We start from the raw sequence: 20,541 nt of genomic DNA, 5'->3' as shown, positions 1-20,541 counted from the left end.
AATCTCAAAATAATTGTCTTACTAGAAATCAACAAACCAACAGAATCTTATTATCTAAACAACTGTTTCCCAATTTTCTCCAAAGTCCAAAGGCATGCCTGTGGAGTGTTTTAGTCTACATTCCAAGGAGCAACAGTGAACGCTTTTTCCTCTTGCAATAAATATCCACAGTAGAGGCCATCAAAATAACAATTTGGTCCAAAAAAAAAAAAAAAGGTCTTTATCCTGATTACCAAAATCTTTTAAACATTTACTTTCATAAGATGAAGTATAATTAGACATTATTATCTGTTTCTTTGTAATGTCTTCCAGGAGAGTCTAGAAAACAGTTCTGACATAGCAGTGTGACCTTATATAAATAATTGCTCCTCCTTCTGCCCATTATTTAACTATCAACTGAGAGAACTGTTAGACCATGGTTTTCAACAGGGGTTAATCCCCATTCCACCACCACCACCACCACCTCCAGCAGCAGCAGCAGCTGCAGCACCCACCCTCTGCACTCTCACCCAGATTTTGGCCGTGTCTGGAGACATTTTTGGTTGTCACAACTGGGGGATGCTACTGACATCTAGTGGGTAGAGGGCAGGGATGCTGCTAAACATCCTACAATGCACAGGACAGCCCCCCACAAAAAGAATAATCTGGGCCAAAATGCCAACAGTGCCAAGATGAAAAACCTTGTTAGAGGATCTATGAAGATACTTCAACATTGAACTTTTACAAAGAGTTACTGCATATGCACAAATGTGTATACACACACAAATATATATCTAACCAAGGTTCCCACTTAAATAAGTCTCAGATACATCTTGAAGTTCCAAACAACAAGAAGGAAGTGCAAAACTTCGGCAGCTAGCCAACTAAGCAACACATACTAAGTGTTTGTAGTAGACGTAATATGGGCAGAAAAATATCTTACAATGTAGTTTCAAATGCAATAAAAACTCAGCCATTGTGAGCCCCACCCAGAATAAATAAGGTGGAGAACATCTGAAAGAGGGAACAGCTACATGGTCTATAACAACTTTTACCTCAGTCAAATCCTGATGGAAACCTAGTACTTTGCTCAAACTAAAGCAAGATAATCGTGAAGAGAAGTTTATGAAGACTTTTAAATAATGTATTCTTCAAAGGAATTGGTCCATGGATCTGACCATGTATGTATCCCATTAAAACAGTCAGAGCAACTAGATAGCCAGATCGAAAACACATAGATCACATTTACAATAAAACTAGATGGCAAGGTATCCACATGATGTGAATCCCCAAGGCGGAAAAGCCACCAGCAGCCACAAGATGTTCATACTGTCAACGTCAGTGCAGGAAAAAGCAAAGAAAAACAATACAGGTTTATGGACTAAGAATAGGAGAGCCTCAAAATAGCCAGCAGATATTACTGGAAATCTTGGCAAGCCAATTTGAGAATAGGGGATGACACTGGGACAGTTTTGCCCAATCTAATATCATGTGTGTACAAAGGGCATAAGTAAATACCTAAAAGAGCTGGAGCAGTCTAGCCACTGTGCACACTGGAAACTGACCAGCCAGGTGTGTCTTGTAGGATAGGGACTCTTACCGAGGAGAAACTGGTGACAGTGGGATCAAAATGAAGCAGGTCAGGCATGGTGGGTGGTGCCTGTAATCCTGGCTAAGGCGGGAGAATTGCTTAAAGTGAGGAGTTCGAGACCAGCCTGAGAAGCATAGTAATACCCAGTCTCTAAAAAAATTAAAAGAAAAAAAAATAGCCAGACACAGTGGCACATGCCTACAGTCCCATCTACTCAGGGGCTGAAGTGAGAGAATCTCTTGAGCCCAGGGTTTTGAGGCTGCAATGAGCTATGACTGCACTACTGTAGACAACAGAGTAACACTCCTTCTTTAAAAATAAATAAATACAATTTTTTAAAAGTTAAGCAAGATACGGACCAAAAAAAAAAAGACAAAGAAAAGAAATGGTCCTGATCTAGAAAATTAGCAAGAAATCTCAGAAATCAAGCTGTCACGCTTCTTGGCACAACATAAAAATCAGCAAACAAACAAAAGGAGAAGAGGGAGTTCTATAAAGTTGCACAGCTATCTGAACCAAGGCTCCTTCTAACATTCTCAAAAAACTAAATTAACATGAAAATGAGCAGCAGGAATGCATTGAAGTCTATATCTTAGATACTTACTATAAGAGAAAAGATAAATCAGAAACAGAATAACATCCTTATAGTTCAGGTCTGCCCAATAGAACTTTTCCTGGTGATGGAAATGTTCTATATCTGTGCCATCCAACATAGTGGCTCCTAGACACATGTGACTATTGACTAATAAGCCCAGGGAACCAAATTTTAACTTTATTAAATTTTAACTAATTAAAATATAAATAGCTATATGAGGCTAGTTGGTACTATATTGTATAGCACAACTATAGAAAAGAAAAGCATGCCAGAAAAAAATTTCAAAAAGCAATCAAAACTGTTACATAATACCTCAAAATGATTTAGTCATTAAGAAAGTAATACAATATGACAGTAACATACATCAAAATTAGAATAATTGACTGAGATAACACTCAAGAAATAATTAGAAATTAAGAAACAATTATTTTAGAAGTGAAGACTTAATTAAAAGAAAACGAGTAAATAACAATACTTTGAAATAAATAGAAGAAAAAGGAGAAAAAAATTAAACATCAAAAGCAAATGAAGAAAGAGATGAAAATGATCTGGAAAAAGAGAGAAATATTGAAGTAGTTAAGAAGACCCAACATACAGATAATATGAATACCTGAAGAAGAAAACCAGTATTGATAACACTAAAACAAATTCTCAAGAATATAATTCAAAAAAAATGTCTGAAATAAGAAAGACTTGAAACTACATATTGAAAATGTACAATATATACTTGAAAATATAAACCCAGAATAACCAAAAGCAAGAAATAAATATTCTTGTAAAAGAACAGGAATTTAAAGAAAAAATTCTTTTGGAATCTAGACTAAAAAACATATGACTTACATAATAGATTGGATTATTAGTTTGTCATTAGCCTTTTCAAAAACAGTTTATCCCAAAAAAAACTGAATAACTGATTTAAAACACTCAAGAAAAAAAGTGCACCAAATATTTTATATTCAGAAAAACTAACATTCAAATATACAGGAGACAGACAGCAAGCAATAATAGTTCAGTTTCTATTCTCCTCATGAGTACTTCTCAAGGAATCTACTACAGAACAAGCTTCAAACAACCAAGATCAGTAGAGACTGGTGAAAAACATTAAGTATGTAGCAACTTATAGAATTAAGTGAGGATTAAATGGGAGAAATTATAGTATATAATGGCTATGTGATCTAATAACATAAATCCAGTACAACTATTAAAAACTGTGGGGAGTACGGGACTAACATATATAAAACAAATGATAAACTTTTCAGTTTTCTTAGAATTGGCAATGGTAGTATTAGTATTGTTATTCTCATACTATTGTATGTATAAAAAAAGAAAACAAATAATTACGGGGTTTCCTAATTCTATTACTCCTGTGCCCTTGAGAACTAAAATTCTTGGTGTGGAATTCAGAAGACAAGGATATAATATAGATCCAGATAAATTAAACCACACTAAGCTTAAATATAAATTGGAAATATTGGTATGAATTTATAAGTATTTTACGTGTTTACACTAAAATATTTATTTCAGTAATATTTTATATTTTTGTATTTATATAATACAACATATAATGCATATGATATATTATTCATATTACAAAGTGTGTATGTTTGTGTCCTAGCTCTGTCCACTGAAAAGGCCAAGAAACAATGATCAACCAAGTAGAAATAAGGCTCTCTTGTACTTAGGCTGTGGTTTTGAAAAAACATCTCTATAAAAAAAAAATCAAGCAGCAGAGCTTTTCAAAATATAGCTGTTTTCAGGTCAGCATCAGAAAATATACGAGATGACCCTGAAACATCTTGACATATCAAATGGATAGCAAAGAGTCCATGTAACATTACTAGGGTCATGGCAAAAGGTCTCAGAAATCAATTCCTCAGGATCTCACTGGCCAAAGATGAAACAATGTAAACTCAAATAAGGATAAGCATTGCAACAGATTGAAAACCAAGAAATATATTTAAATTATGTTTGAAATCCACGAGTTCATATGAACTAATTTATCTTAAATTAAGTAAAAAGGCAGCAGTCTGTCACTAGATAAACAAATGATAGATAAGGGGACTCAACTCCTTTAAAAGCTTTTTCAGCTAATAAGTAAAAACAAAATGATAGAAAAACACTCTTTTTTAGCCCCCAGTGAAAGAATAGATTTAAGTATTGAGCCTTAACAGCCGCTGACATCACAAAGAAACAAAAACCAGATTTGATATGTCTGTCAGTGAAGTGACACAAAACCAAAGGGATCAAGCCTGAGATGCAGCTGACAATGTCTAGGAAATCAAGGTGACAGAGTAAGTTGTTATATTGACCCTTGAGTCTGCCATCAGCAAAATCTTGACTGCAGGTAACTCTGCAGCTAAGTAACCCAAGTCCTTCAACAGGTAAGTTCTGAGAAAGTGAAAGGGTGAAGGGGGCCTATAGGATAAACAGGACTTAAAAGAGATGTCAAGTTAAAAAGGAATGGGCAAGATTAAACTGTAGTATCCAAGGACTGACACTTGAGTAATAAACCATAAGGAAATTCAAGGAAGTGATCACTATAAAAGTAAAAATAGGGACTAATAGAAAGTAAGACAGGATATTGTAATTAGGATCAGGTACCTAAAGGAACTTCTGCAGTGACTGGAAAAATTCTATTCCTTGGCCTGAATAGTGGTTACAATGATCATCGGCTCAAAATAATTCATTAAGCTCTACACTTGTTTTGGATGGTTTTTTATATCTGTGTGCATGTGTGTGGGAATTTTAGGCATGGATTTTCTAGAAGAATAGAAGGAACTTGAGTTTGACTATTTCCACCCTTTCTGCTAAAATGAGGTAGCAAGAGCTGATCCTTTGTTAGAGAGAACTTTATGGAAGATAAGACCTTGAGTCTCATCACGTTTCCACTATTACCTTCTGCAAGACATCATGAAACACTCAATGGCTCTAGTCTTCAGGTTATCTTCACCATAGCCAGGCAAACAAGGCCTGCACCATGTGGCTCAGGAGAACATTTTCAGCCTCCACTTCCATTCCACACAACTGCCAAGCTTCTCACTTCTGTTCATCATTATCCAAACATGTCTCCATATCTCTCCCTTTGTGATTTCCTTAATTGTCCTTATTCTCATTCCTTTAACCCATTACCCTTTGTAATCTACTTCAAATGTCACTTCTTGAAACTCTGAGTTTAAGCTACTCTTTCCCCTGTGCTTCTAGACCACTTTGTATGTGTGGCTATTGACATAGGAGTTACCATATTTCTAATGTTGTTATGTCTGTACTCTCACTAGACAATGAGGTTCTCAAGAGCTGCATTTTCAAATCTGCAGTTCTAGTACAGAGGTTCTAGAAACATTGAATAAATGGATGGATGCATGGATGGATAGATATATAAAAACAAGAGCAGGTGGTAGAAATATTAAGTTACTTTAAAATCTAACATTTTATGATTCTTTTTTCGCATTAGATGATAGGCAGTCCTTTGATAAAGTGAAGATCTCCTAGGACTTACAAATTAGTAGGAACAAAAGATCATGCTGTGCTCCTGCCTCATCTGAGGAACTGGGATGTTTTCTCCTTGCAAACGCTGCAATGGATAGTACTTCTCTGGTCCTTACCATTGCATAATGACAAGTTTAGTGTGTGTGTGTGTGTGTGTGTGTGTGTGTGTGTGTGTGTGTGTGTCTTGCTTGCACCATTGTGGCTTCCTTCTTAGCTTTATGGAAATAAATGTCCATTGAGGAGAAAGAATGAAGGATTAGAAAGAAACAAAGGGTAAAACCCAAGCCTGGACTAAATGCACAGATACAGTGTTAATCTTTATACTGGGAAGAAATGAAATTTGAGATGAAAACACAGAGAATAAGAGACAGATGCTGGTTTACATTTATTTACTTTTCCTATACCAGTTACTCAATCTAAGTTTCTTCCTCCCTACCTATCCAAATGCAGTGATGCATAAATATTCTCCCATAAAGAAAGTTACTAGTTTTACGTAACTAACTTCATTTGAAGTACCTGTAATTAGTGCCTGTAGAAGCCCACTATATATATTAAGAAGGAATCATAGTATTTAGACAAGAAAAACACAACATGTACATTTGGATAAAGACCAAATTTCCTTCAATAAGAAATAATACTATTCCCTCTGCTACACATAAACTACATTTTAAAATTCTCCTTCTGCCGAGCTGTAGTATATTACATGAATCTTACAATCTATGCAGCATTTCAATCATTTCCTTATTTTTCTGGCCTTTTCTTGTTACTTGTTTAAAAATCTCCTTGCATTGGCCTCCCGAGCCTGTTGGAGTAATATTATGAAGCAAATGACCAGACATAATGACTTTCCAAGGTCCTTGTGCTTCCTTATTAACATTCAGTTAGCATAAGTCCTGACTTTATTATTGACTACATTGAATACACAAGACACTGACCTCTGCCATCTGCAACTAAATCTCTTCCTGCAGATCTATTGGAGTGGTTTCATATATAGAGGAAGCAAGAGAAAACAAAGCAGCAGCCACTTATCTTTTCTGTCCCTAGAAACTTTAACGCACTCACATCTGCAGTCCAAAAAAGGAAAGAAAATCCCCCTGGTAAAACCTAGAGTGAGGGTTAGAGGAAAAATTCAAAATGGCAATCCCAGATTCAGATTCATCTTCCTACACCAAGACCACTAAATAAACAGAATCAGATATATCTGGCCACTAGAAAGCAAAATCACCAGCATATATGATTGATTACTGAGTCTCAAAATCAACTGGTAGGACCCAAGGAGTGTTTTCATTAGGTCATGATCACTTTAACTTGTGTGATTAGGGAAAGTCTGCCAATTTAAGATTGTTTGACATTTCCACTTATCCCCACACAAAAGGATTGATGACATTTTCTGAGTAACATATGAAATAGCAAATTGTCTACCTTGATCTTGAAGCTATTGGTGAGTCTCAGAAATGGAGCCCAGAAGACAACAAGGACATGACGTACTGAGTTTTGTTCTGAAGACCTAAACTTGAGTCTTGATTCTGCCACAAACTGTGTGGTGGAAAGTGACTCCAACTCCCTGAATCTCAAATGTTTTAACTTGACAAATAAAAGGATAGTAGATAATCTCATGCCAACATGAGCCACTTATGTAGAAATTTATCACCATTCCTTTCTTTCCCTCCTCTACTAAATTGGATTTGCCTTTCTCACATTAGAGGAGCATGTAGTCCAATATATCTTTGCCACCAGAGGTGAAATGATTTAGCCACATGTCAATTTTCAGAGATGGTAAAAAGTAAACCCATGCCCACATAGGCTGCTTAAAAAGTGAAAGTTTTCTCTCAGCGTACTTAATTGAGTGTTTAATAGAGACATAGATGTTAGGAAGGGCAAAGGCAGTAGAAGTGAATAGGAAGCCATGACATCACCACACTGTGGTATATACTAACATCATCCATCCACACTTCTGAGGCTTCAGGAAGACAGTGGCTTCTCTGCTTCTCCGAAACCTCCTTCTCCTCATGTATCTGCATTCTTTTGCCAATGCTCAATAAGAGAACAAATTCAACTAGATGTGTAGAGGACTTTGAGGTTTGTAAAGCTCTCCCAAATATGTTATCTCATTTGACCATTAACACAGCCTTTTGATTCAATTAGGTGTGAATGTATATATGCATGTGTCATTATTTTCATTTACAGATTTAAAAAACTAAGTTTGAGGGAGATTAAACACTGCTAAAAAGTTTATATAACTACAAAAAGACTGAGCTAGAATGCCAAACCAGGGTTTCATATTCTAAATCTCAATGACTTTTTATTCTACAGTATGCCACTGATTACCTCAACTTCTGTGCACAATAAAAATCTTAGTTTAGGAAAAGAATCTTATCTCCTTCCTAGATTAATGTAAAAGAAATTTAAAAAATTAAAAAGAGAGGCTAATAACTTCAAATGAATGTTTTGGGTACTATACTACTATACCAAAAGATGACCAATGAAAGACAAGTAAGATATAAATTAGGAGGAAAAGATAAACTTTCATTGGTTATAATTGGCTCCACATATGAAATAATTTTTTAAAGATCAAAAATTATGTTGGTGTTCTATATGGAAGATGATCATCAACTGTACTCCATTTCCTTGAAATGTAAAAAAAAAAAAAGCAAGAGGAACTGAGATTAGATGTAACCATCTTTTAACAACTTTTATAATTTTTATTATAAAATTGATGCATGCCTACTCTTTTAAAAGGTAAAAACACAAATTAACAAAGAATAAAATTACAAACTCCCATTCTCTTCACCCAAAGATAACCATTATTATCATATTGGTAAATGTCCTCTCTGGGTTTGTTTTTTATGCATAAAACATATTCTTTTTTCTGTACTCTACATATAATTTTATACATTTTATTTTTATAGCAAATTACTATGAATATTTCTCTACATTATTGACTATTCTACAATAATATTTAAAAGGCTACATAGTATTCCCTCATATGAATATGCTGAAATTTAGTTAACTAATTCAATAGTTACATTGTCTTCAATTTTTGATATTTATAAACAGTGCTTCAATAACACTCTTGTAAAATATATCAGCACTTTTTTATAACTGGAGATTTGGGGTGCATCACAGAGGAGATTTCTAAACATAGAACTGCTTAATAAATAGGTAACGAAATATAAGCTTCTTTTTACCTACTACAAAATTGTCCTCCAGAAAACTTAAACCAATGTTACTCCATTAACAACATGTGAGAATACCATTTTTTTGCCCAGCACAATTATTATTCTGTTTACTAATTACTATGTGATACATGAAGAATATTTCATTGTTTTAATTTGCATTACTTTATCAGTGTGCAATTTTTTTCACGTGTTCACTGGACATCTGTTATGAAGATATGCTAATTTATACCCAAGAAAGAAATCTTTGACCGTGGTCTATTACAGTAAGTCTGAGTTGCAGGTATTCTTTTCTCTTGAGTTCTCTATAATAATCATCTAAACTAGTTTCAGGAAAAACATTCTTGAAAACAGAAAGGATAAACTTGGTGAATTCTTAAGATCTCTACCAGTCTTAAATTTCTTTCCTTCATTTATTCACTTAATCCTTAATTGAGTGTCATCTTACTTCATGTAGCATTTCATAAATTTATGTAGAGCTTTTCCATGAAATATTTTATCTGATCCTCACAGTAATCCTATGAAGGGAAATATTAACCTAGGTTTATGAATTACTTCTAGAGGTAAGAAATTCCTTCAATTGTTTGTATATTTGTGCACAAGTGCATTTGCTTGCCAGAGAAAGCCAGTAGCTTTCACTGCAATCTTAAAGGCTGAAAACCAATGCCTTTGTGACGAAGGGAGGGAATCCCTTTATAGCTCTATTTTACAATTAGAGGGAAAAAAATTAATCACCTTGTCTAGGTCTCAAGGCTAGTAAGTGGTGGCATGAGGACTAGTTTTGCTAGCTCCAAGATTAATGCAAATACTACTGCATTTTATAAGTATATAGAAGTGTCGCAGAATTATAGCATGCCATCCTTGCCTTAAGGAGCCCCAGGACTATTGGAAGAGCCAAGACTTATGCAATGAAAAGTTAAATAAGTTAAGTAAAAAATATCACATGCCCATATGAGATTTCATGAGACTCATATCAGCCAGATGATAAAGGACTTGAATTTCAGAAATTACCTGAAAAATTCAAACTAGACTTCATAGAGAAGAGACTATTTGGAGTGAGGTTTAAAATTGAAGATGAATAGGAGGAAAAGGCAATTCTATATGAAAACAGGGAAGAAAGAAAGGTAAGAGCAGAGGTCCAACAGTTGCAATGTGCATGTTCCAGAGATATTCAGTAGACCATAACAACTTTGGGAGGAAATTTACACATATATACATTGTGCTGAGTGTTGAAACCACTCAGTGTAGGTTTGTATCCTAGGTCCACCATTAGTTTGCTGTGTTACATTAGAAGAGGAGGGCTGGGGGAGGGATAGCATTAGGAGAAATACCTAGTGTAAATGTTGAGTCGATGGGTGCAGCAAACCAACATGGCACGTGTATACCTTTGTAACAAACCTGCACGTTGTGCACATGTACCCTAGAACTTAAAGTGTAATAAAAATAATAGAAAAGAAAAGGTCTCAACTTACCTAATTTGCAGTTTGCTCACCTGGAAAATAGAGGGAATAGTACTTATTTTGAAGGACTGCTATTAACTTTTAATGAAATTCTTTAAGCATGTAGTATAATACCTCTCACACAGTAGAGTGTACAAATTACCCGCTTCTCCCCTGAGAAGAAGATACATCTTAAAAATAAGTTGGACAAGATTTTAGAAAACACAGAATGCAAGGTTAAAAGTTTAGAAAAATCAATTAAGATTTCTTGCACTGCTATGGACTGAATGTGTCCTCCAAAAATTCACAAGTTAAAGCCCTAATCCTCAGTGTAATGGTATTTAGAGATGGGGCCTTTGAAAGGCAATTAAGTAATGAGGGTGGAGCCCTTGTGATGGTTTATAAGAGATGTGATGGTTTATAAGAGATGTGATGGTTTATAAGAGACACGAGAGCCTTTCTGCACTCTCTCTCTCTCTCATTCTCTCTCTACCATGTTAGGATACAAGAAGGTAGCCATCTGCAAACCAGGAAGAGGGCCCTCACCAAGAACCAAATCAGCCAATACCTTGATCCTGAACTTCCCAGCCTCCAGAATTATGAGAAATAAGTATTTGTTGTCTAAGCTACCCAATCTATGGTGATTAGTTATAGCAGCCCAAGCAGACTAACACATCACTGAGTAGCAATAATATAATAAAAACTATATTTTATGAAGGTAAATTTCACACTTGGGGGCATGATAGATTAAAAAGTAGAGGAAAATAGAGTTGAGAAGAATGGCCAAGATATTTCTTAAATATTCCAGGCCAGAGGAGTGCTAATGTCTAGTCTTGATGCTAGTATTAAAAGTAGGAAGGAAGGTTCAATAAAAAGAGACATTTTGAAGGATTTGATTGGCTATGAACAAGAAAGATGGGTGAGGGAAAAAAAGATAACCTTGGGTGATAATACTTAAGGATATCAGAAGTAAGAGCTAGTTCAGAGAGATGAATATTGTTTGGTTAAAAACAAATTCAGTTTTAAGTGACAATAAACTGTTGTATCAGTCAAGTTGCAGCCAAAAATATTTGAGTTAATTTAAGCAGAAAATAATTTAAAACAGGGAATTAAATACTTAAAAATAATTGGGAGCACTAGGAGAGAGGATTCTAAGCTGCGTCTCTAGAAATAAATCCAGAAGAATACTACTAAGCTGATAAGACCCTGTCCAGGAGATGGGGATTCGGGAGGCTGCCACTAATTCTTGACTTCAGAAATCCATCACCATTAACTGCGATCCAGAATCACATACGAAGCTGGTGCTGGCACTACAACTGCTCTTCTTGGCCAGAAAGTGAGTGAGTAGACACTATTCCAGTGCTGCAGAAAGCTCAGCCTGGATCAGTGGCCATGCTTGGTCACAGCACAATGCCAAAGCAGCTGGACCATGGCCTTCCTCATTTCTGCCTGCCCAGTCTCACACGAATGCATCTAGTAGGCAGAACCTCATTTGAACTCAGAAGCCTAGCTACAAGGAGTCTGGAAAATGTAGTGTTTTGTTTTGTTTCAATGTTTTTTCTTTTTTTAAAAGTTTTCCTGGCTCTGAAATTTAGGAAGACCCAATAGAAGAAAGCTGGAATGGAGATAGTGCCAAACCACCACATACACCGCAGATGTTGCTGTGTAAATGTCCAGTAGATAATTGGATAAACATAACCAAAACTCCTAAGAGAGATCAGAGTTACAGATAAAGGTCTCAGAAAGAATAGGGGATAGATGATGTTTGACTTGATTAATTTTCTGTTTAAATATCATATAGGAAGGAATTACAAAGCCCAAAATACTTATAATTGAAGTTTGAAGATACCTACGCACAAATTATCGGGCTTATAACACAACGAATACCTCCAGGTGTCCATGAGGCCAGGAACAAAAAGGCAAGGGCCACGGGTATCTAACCATTGCCCACAAACAACTGACTACTATGTAATTTCATAAGCATCGGAGTGATCCTGGTAGTTAATTCTCTAACGTCCCATCTAACACACGTAATTATTCTAAGCCAATTAAGCTAGTTCCTCTTATACATGCATGATTGGTTTAAGAATGGACATGTGAGGCCAGGTGTGGTGGCTCACGCCTGTAATCCCAGCACTTCGGCAGGCCGAGGCGGGCGGATCACGAGGTCAGGAGATCGAGACCATCCTGGCTAACACGATGAAACCCCGTCTCTACTAAAAAATACAAAAAATAGGCTGGACGTGACGGCGGGCACCTGTAGTCCCAGCTGCTCGGGAGGCCGAGGCAGAAGAATGGCGTGAACCCGGGAGGCAGAGCTGGCAGTGAGCCGAGATCCCATGCCACTGCACTCCAGCCTGGGCTACAGAGTAAGACTCCGTCTCAAAAAAAAAAAAAAAAAAAAAGAATGGACATGTGAGCTAATTCCGGCCAGTAAGGCATAAATAGTGATTTGTTTAGCAGTGTCAGGGAAGAGCTTTCTCACTCAGAGAGAAAGAGAGAAAGATATAGAAAGAGAGATACATGCTCTTACTTCTGTATGTTGACTTCTTCCAGTGGGTCCCCTGTAACAGATGCTACCCTCTTGCCTAAGAATAAGGTAAAGATGAAGGCAAAATGGGAGACGGTGGAGCCAAGAGAATTACATAGAAGAAAATCTAGCACCCTAAAGTACTACCACAGCTGAAACTCTGTTCTCTGTAGTCTTTTTGCCAAATTGGGCAATTTGAGTCAGAGTTTCCTGTCACTTGCAGCCAAAGGCATAATCGCTGAATCCAATACCATGTTTTTCAGGACACCATCCATTAGGTTTTTCAAGGAATAACCTTTCCTCTTTTCTAGCCTGCAATTTTCTCAACATATGATAATCAAAATACTTTTAATGGTATAAAAAATTATATGTATGGAGTACCATTTGGAGACCGTGTTTATTTTTCAAGATTATTTTATTCAATTTAATTGAATCAAAATATTCAAATTTATTCTTCAAGATATAACTGGTTCCCAATTTGAGTCTAAAGTGGGTTCACTGTGGGGCTCTGACGTGTGAGAATAGATGGTGAACTGACGGGGCAGGTGCTTTCACGCATTTGTATGAATGAGCTTATTTTTAGGTGAAGGTTGAGGAAGGAGTCTAGGTTTCAGAGGAGAGGAGGGAGCATACCTGTCTCCTGACCTAGACCTATGACTCATTAATATACCCTATGGAAAACATCTGAAGAAGTAAACTGAAGAAACTGCTTCTGCAATGAATAATTTAAGACATGGGTTGCAAGCAACCCTGATTTGGTACCTCAGCAAGATGACTAATAGTGGATAAGAGAGATGCAATGGCTATAATGGCTGCAGTACAAACTCTGAAGTAGTTTCAAGGTCAAAAGACTTAGGAAGAGGGGACAGAGCAAGAGAGAGAGAACTCAGCTGATTTTGTGTGGCCATTAATGCTCGTCAACTTGTTTGTGAACATTTATGAAATTGGCCTGATGCCTCAAATTATAATTGGGGAGACTTTTGAAAATACTAACTCCAGTATGATCAGGAGGGATGCAAGAACAAATTAACTAGGAGATATTACTATTAATGTGACACCATTAGGGGAAACTAAGGCTGCATTTTATATTCTACATTTTATCCCTGGTTTAAATATTTTTATCAAGAAGCTAAACCACGAGACTGTGCTCCAATCCCAAACAGAACTGAGATTCTAGACTTATGCCCTCAGGAATACTACAAACATCTGGAAAGCCACCATTGCTTTAATTTAAGAACACAATTTGTGTGCCTCTCTTAAGAAGATTTATCTAAGAAATATTCTTTAGACCTAATGACCAGAAAAATCATTGTCTTTCCTGAAGAATGTATGTTTTATTTTTTAAAAAAACAATGGGAATACTTTATCCAATCGTATTTCTCTTCTTTTGGCCCAGTCTCATTATAACTTTTCCCTTGTTGTTATCATCTGACGGCTCTATATTTCCCTTATTCTGCCTCCTCCACTCTTATTTTTGTGAACAATTGTATATCCTTAAAGGATTGAAGTGTGAAGGTGAGGGGTAAGAAGAATAGAAGGGCTATGAAAAGAAAGGAAGTTTGACTGAAAGAGAGTAAGCAAGGGGGGGAAGATGAAAGACGTGAAAAAAATGAAAGAATTAAAGAGGAAAAAGAGAAGGAAGGAATAAAGAGAGGGAGGAAGGGAGAAAGCAGGTGAGGGGGAGAAGAAAGGAATAAAAGAAAGGATAGAAGCAAAAAAAATAAAACAAGATAGAGCCTTTTCTTGGAAGAGCACTTCACAGTTTGCATAGCTTTTACACATATGCTTTCTCATTTGATCCTACCAATTTAGAAGAGGAAGAAATTAAATAATCAGAAAGACAACAAAATTTTCCAAAATCAAGCACTAGTAGTAATTGTTAACAGATGACACCAAATTCACTCCTTCTGACATCTAATAGAGTTATCTTCTCACTTGTACCATATGAAATTATAAAACACATACACACACTAAAGAACATAGTCTCCACAAGGTCTCTCATACAAGACAGTTGGTATCAAGAGAAGAGATGAAGTTTTATGTTCTCTCCGATTAGCATGGTAGAATTTTAGACTGAGTCTGGTTATCAGAAGAGTAAGCTGACAATTCAGCACTCAGAGAATCTGGCACTGCCAGGATATAACAGATGAAAGAGAATAATAAAGCAAGCCTGGAAAACTTGGAGAGGAAATCCTGAAGACATGACAGGGAACGGCAGGCCAAAGGGAGCCTCTAGATTACTTAAGTGTTTCTTCCAACACAATAGTGACCTAAATCTGCTAAAGTTAATACGTATTTTAGTAGCAAAGGTGAATAAGATCTAACTTTCAAATCAACTGAGTTTCTGAGTCAAACTGATAAATACCAATCCCAATTTGAAGATTGTTTTCCTATCTTTAACAAATTATTAGACAAAGAAAAGATGCAGAAAGTAACGGCAAGATGGTGAAATAGGAAGTACCAGCCCTCATACCCCCACAGAAACATTAACAACCATTCACAGTTGAAAATAAAAGAGCTCCAGTATCCCAGGGAGAGGTTACAGCACCTAGGTGAAGCACAAGAATGAGAAAAAATACACATTTAAAAGGGTAGGAAGAATAGTTTCACTTTACCCACATCACCTCTCCACCCAAGCCAGCATGGCATAGTGCTGAGAGAAATACCTTTGTCCCACAAGCTCTCCCATAGGGGAAGGAGAGATTGAAGTGGGTATCCAACTTCCCCAACCTTTCGGGCACTAACTGAGAGGTCCAATTTTGTTGTGCCTCACCCACAGCAGTGAGGGAATCAGTATGACTAAATCACCTAGGGGTAGCTAAAAACAAAGAAAAGAGACAGAGGCTCTCAACAGCCAGCACATATTGCTCAATAGCTGGCCCACTTCTCCTGGCAGCAGTCCTGCCTGCTCATGGACCCAGGCTACAGGCACACCTAGAATCTCTGGTTAGGCTGATTGATGAAAGACTTTTCCTGCTGAAGCCAGTCAGAAAGACTGGAAGAGGTAACCGCTTCTACAACATACAGGTATCAATACATTTTTATCTACAAAGATCATGAAGAATCAAGAAAACATAATACTATCAAAGGAAAAAAACAAAGCTTTAGTAAACAGTACTAAAGAAATAGAGATCCACAAACTGCCTGGCAAAGAGTTCAAAATTAAAGAATCTCAGTGAGCTACAAAAGAACATAGATATAGACATAAATTATATGTATATATATAATATATATACACACATATATATACAAACACACACACACAACTAAATGGAATCAGGAAAACAATACATGAACAAAATGAGAAGTTCAACAAAGAAGCAGAAATCAGAAAAAACAATCAAACAGAAATCTTAAAACTGAAGAATGCAATGACTCAACTGAAACATTTAAGAGAGAGCTTCGGCAGCAGACTGATTTGATCAAGCAGAAGAAAGAATTGGTGAACTCAAAGGCAGGTCATTTGAAATATCTACTCACAGGAGTGAAAAAGAAAAAAAGAATGAAAATGGTGAAGGAAGCCTATAATATGTAAGGGATATGATCAAGTGAACAAATATATGAATTATGATCATTTCAGGAAGAGAGAGAGAGAAAAGGGAAGAATTCTATTTAAAGAAATAGCTGAAAACTTCCCAAATCTAGGGAGAGAGAGGAATATCTAAATTCATGAAACCAAAAAGGTACCAAGAGAATTAAACCTAAAGTTGTCTATATCAAACACATTATAATTAGATTGTCAAAGGTCAGAAACAAAGAATTTTGAAAGCAGCAAGAAAAAAGTGGCTCATCACATATAAGGAAACCACAAGACTATCAGTGAATTTCTCAGCAAACACCTCACAGACCAGGAAAGTGGGATGATATATTAAAAGTGTGGAAAGAAGGAAACTCCCAACCATAAAATCTATGGAAAAACTGTCCTTTAAAAATAAAAGAGAGATGAAGAATTTCCCAGACAAACAAAAACTAAGGGAGTTTGTCATCACTATATATGCTTTATATAGTGCTAAAGGGAGTTACTCAAGTTGAAACAAAAAAAAACCATTAAATATGAAAGGATATGAAAGGTATGAAACTCACTGGTAAAAGGTAAATATATAGACAAAGATAAACATGTTAGAACTTATAAACAAATGCAACAAAGTTGCAGACACAAAATCAGTATGCAAAAATTAGTTGTGTTTCTACACACTAACAGCAAACTATCTGAAAAGGAAATTTAAAAAACAATCTCATTTACAATAACATCCAAAAAATAAAATACTCAGAAATAAGTTGAACCAAGAAGGTGAAATATCTGCATGCTGAAAACCATAAAACACTGATTTTAAAAGTTGAAGACACAAATAAATGAAATAATATCCCACATTTATGAATCAGAAGAATTAATATTGCCAAAATGTTTATACTACCCAAAATAATGTACAGATTCAATCCAATCCCTATTGAAATCCCAATGGCATTTTCACAGAAATAGAAAAAAATCTTAAAATTTGTACAGGATGACAAAAGACCCCAAATAACTAAAGCAATTTTGACTAAAAAGAACAAAGCTTGTAGGCATTATACTTCCTGATTTCAAGTTATATTACAAAGCTACAATAATCAAACCAATATGATAATGGCATAAAAGCAAACACACAGCCCAGTGAAACAGAAGACCTAGAAATAAACCCATGCATATATGGTCAACTAAATTTTAACAAAGGTGCCAAGAACACACAATGGGGAAAGGACAATTTCTTCAAATGGGGGAAACTATAACCACATGCAAAAACAGAAAAGAAAAGAAAAGAAAAGAAATTGGAGCTTACTTTACACCATACACAAAAAATCAACTCAAAATTGTCTAAAGACTTAAATATAAGACCTGAAATCATAAAACTCCTAGAAGAAAACATAGGGGAAAATTTCATAACATTGGTTCTGGCAATGAGTTTTTGGATTTGACACCAAAATTAAAGGCAACAAAAGCAAAAATAAACAAGTGGAACCACTTCAAACTTACAAGTTTATGCATAGCAAAAGAAACAATCAGCAAAATGAAAATGCAACCTATGGAATAAGAGAATATATTTGCAAATCATATATCTAATAAAAGGTTAATATCCAAAATATATAAAGAATTCAAGCAAATTATTAGCCAATACACACATAACGCATATGAAAACCACTAAGAGATATTACATCCCACCTGTTATAATGGCCATTATCAAAAGATAATAAGTGTTGACAAGAATGTGGAAAAAAGGGAATTCCTGTACACCATTGGGAGGAGCATAAATTGGTGCAGCCACTATGGAAACAGTATGGAGTTTCCTCAAGCAATTAAAAATAGAACTACCATATGATCCAGCAGTTTCACTTCTTGGTATATATCCAAAAGATTTATAATCAGCACGTCAACGAGATATCTGCACTTCCATGTGCATTGCAGCATTACTCACAATAGCTAAGAAATGGAAGCAATCTAAATGTCCATCAACACATACATGAATAAAGAAAATGTGCTATGTACATACAATGAAATACTGATTAGTCTTAAAAATTTAAGAATTAAATCCTGCCATTTTCATCCACAATGTACAGGAAACTGGAGGGCATTAAGCTAAGTTATATAAGCCAGATGCAGAAAAACAAATACTTCATGATACCACTGATCTAAGGAATCTAAAATAGGAATCATAGAAGCAGAGAGTAGAATGATAGCTGTCAAGGGCCGAGAGGAGGGATAAACAGAGAGACGTTGGTCAAAGGATACAGACTTTCAGTTATGTGAGATGAATAAGTCCTAGACATCAGCTGTAGAGCATAGTGCTTATAGTTAAAAATACTGTATAACATACTTAAAATTTTGCTAAGAGAGTACATCTTACATTAACTGTTTTTGTCATATACACCACACAGAGATAATAATAATAGGAAAGGATGGGGGGACTTTGGGAGGTGGATGAATATGTTTATGTCATAGATGGTGGCAATCATTTCATAGAGTGTACTTATCTTCAAACTCATCAACTTGTATACATTAAACATGTACAGCTTTTCTAGTGTCAATCATACCTCAATAAAGTGGTTCTTTAAAAAAGGACAGCACCAGGGCAGCACAAAGATTCTTTATCCTCTGGAAAATTCTATAAGACATATAGACATTATTTACTATATCACATGGCCTCATGTTGAGCATCATGTTGAAACAAAGGAAAATCAGTCTTCATTCTCATGAAGTTTAAAATATGACTGGCTCATGAAGGTGAAATATGTAGGATAAATGAACTCTTTAAAGTTACTCATCAGAATGCTTCCCTTATTCACACATCAGAAACTATCTTTAGAAAGTTGACGGTCTGATAGCCCCTCACCTATTGACTACAGCTATGACCCTGGACCACTATTATCTCATTCACATAGTACAGATGTCTTTAGAAAATACTCTTACCGACTTATTATAGGTGGTGACAAGTAAAAATATTAATCCAGTTTTATGGTATTAGTGAAAACGATGAGCAAAATATGGTCTGAACAATTCATTGTACTAATTTTCAAAGTACTAGGCTCTGCATATTTAAACTAAGTGGAGAAGAGAAGATGAAACATAGCAACGTAGATGACGGTAATGACTTGGATAACTTTATTAAACTCATCTTGACCCTAAAAAATAGATAAATGGACAAATCACCAGGCTGATAGCAGGTAAGCACTTGAGTAAAAATTGAAGATGAAGCCCATTATTGTTACTATGCTCTTTGTTGATTGATGATGCTCACTGCCAATCCCTATATCATTGTTATCTCACAGTAAGAATGAAAAACACCTTAGGGATTCTGCAGGAGACCAAAAAAAACTACTTAAGCAAATGTCTAGATCTAAAATTCAATATCTATCTTGGGTTTTCAAATCTCTACCAAGGTTACATGAATAAAGTAGTCTATATGAAAGGTTGTGAGTGGAGAAGTAAAATGTTGAGCCACACCGCAAAACAAAAACCAAGGAAACTGGTAGACAGAGAGATGTTTGCAGTATGAATAAAAATTACAGTTGCCAATAATGCAAATAATTATAGAAAGCAAACAAATTCCTGAAAGCTTGTTTTTTTAAAAAAAAAAACAAAAGGAAATTGGCTTTACTGGATAAATCAGATAACTGTGTATTTCCTCCAAGAAAAAAAAAATCTGATTTCTTAATCTTAATTTTAAATTATGATACATTATGCACCATGAATTTGAAAGTGAAAAAAGTGATATTTCTAAAATAAGCATTGCTATCATATGTAAATGGTCTCAGGGAGATATTATGGGTTAGTAGAAGAGATCAGAAATCCAGATTTAATGTCCTTTGGGAAAACTAATGAACTTGTGATTTACTTCAGGAAACTAGCAAAACTGAAAACTCACCTCAAAATGTAAGAAGAATTCATCAATGCTTTGTTCCCAAGTTTCTTTAAAAAGAAATTATTCCTTTTGGAAGAAGTAATTGCGAATATACAGAATTCTTAAGAAATGGCTAAATTATACCCATAGATTTTATATTTCTTTATATTTGAGCTTTTGTAATGTTTTACATCCTCTTCCCAATCTGTGATCCTTGCTTTCTCTGTCCCTTTTTCAACTCAAAAACTTATGTTGGAGAAGACCAAAAAAAAGTAAATTAAAAATCCTTTACAAATCTCCATTAACTACCTTAGAGGGGGAGCTTGTATTTCATTGACTGTAGTTTATGCAAATAGGATCAGAGGAATTAAC

The sequence above is a fragment of the Nomascus leucogenys genome, chromosome 9 (genome assembly GCF_006542625.1).
Source record: "Nomascus leucogenys isolate Asia chromosome 9, Asia_NLE_v1, whole genome shotgun sequence".
Lineage (NCBI taxonomy): Eukaryota > Metazoa > Chordata > Mammalia > Primates > Hylobatidae > Nomascus > Nomascus leucogenys.
The sequence above is the reverse complement of the archived record's forward strand: the minus strand, read 5'-3'. Positions refer to the sequence as shown.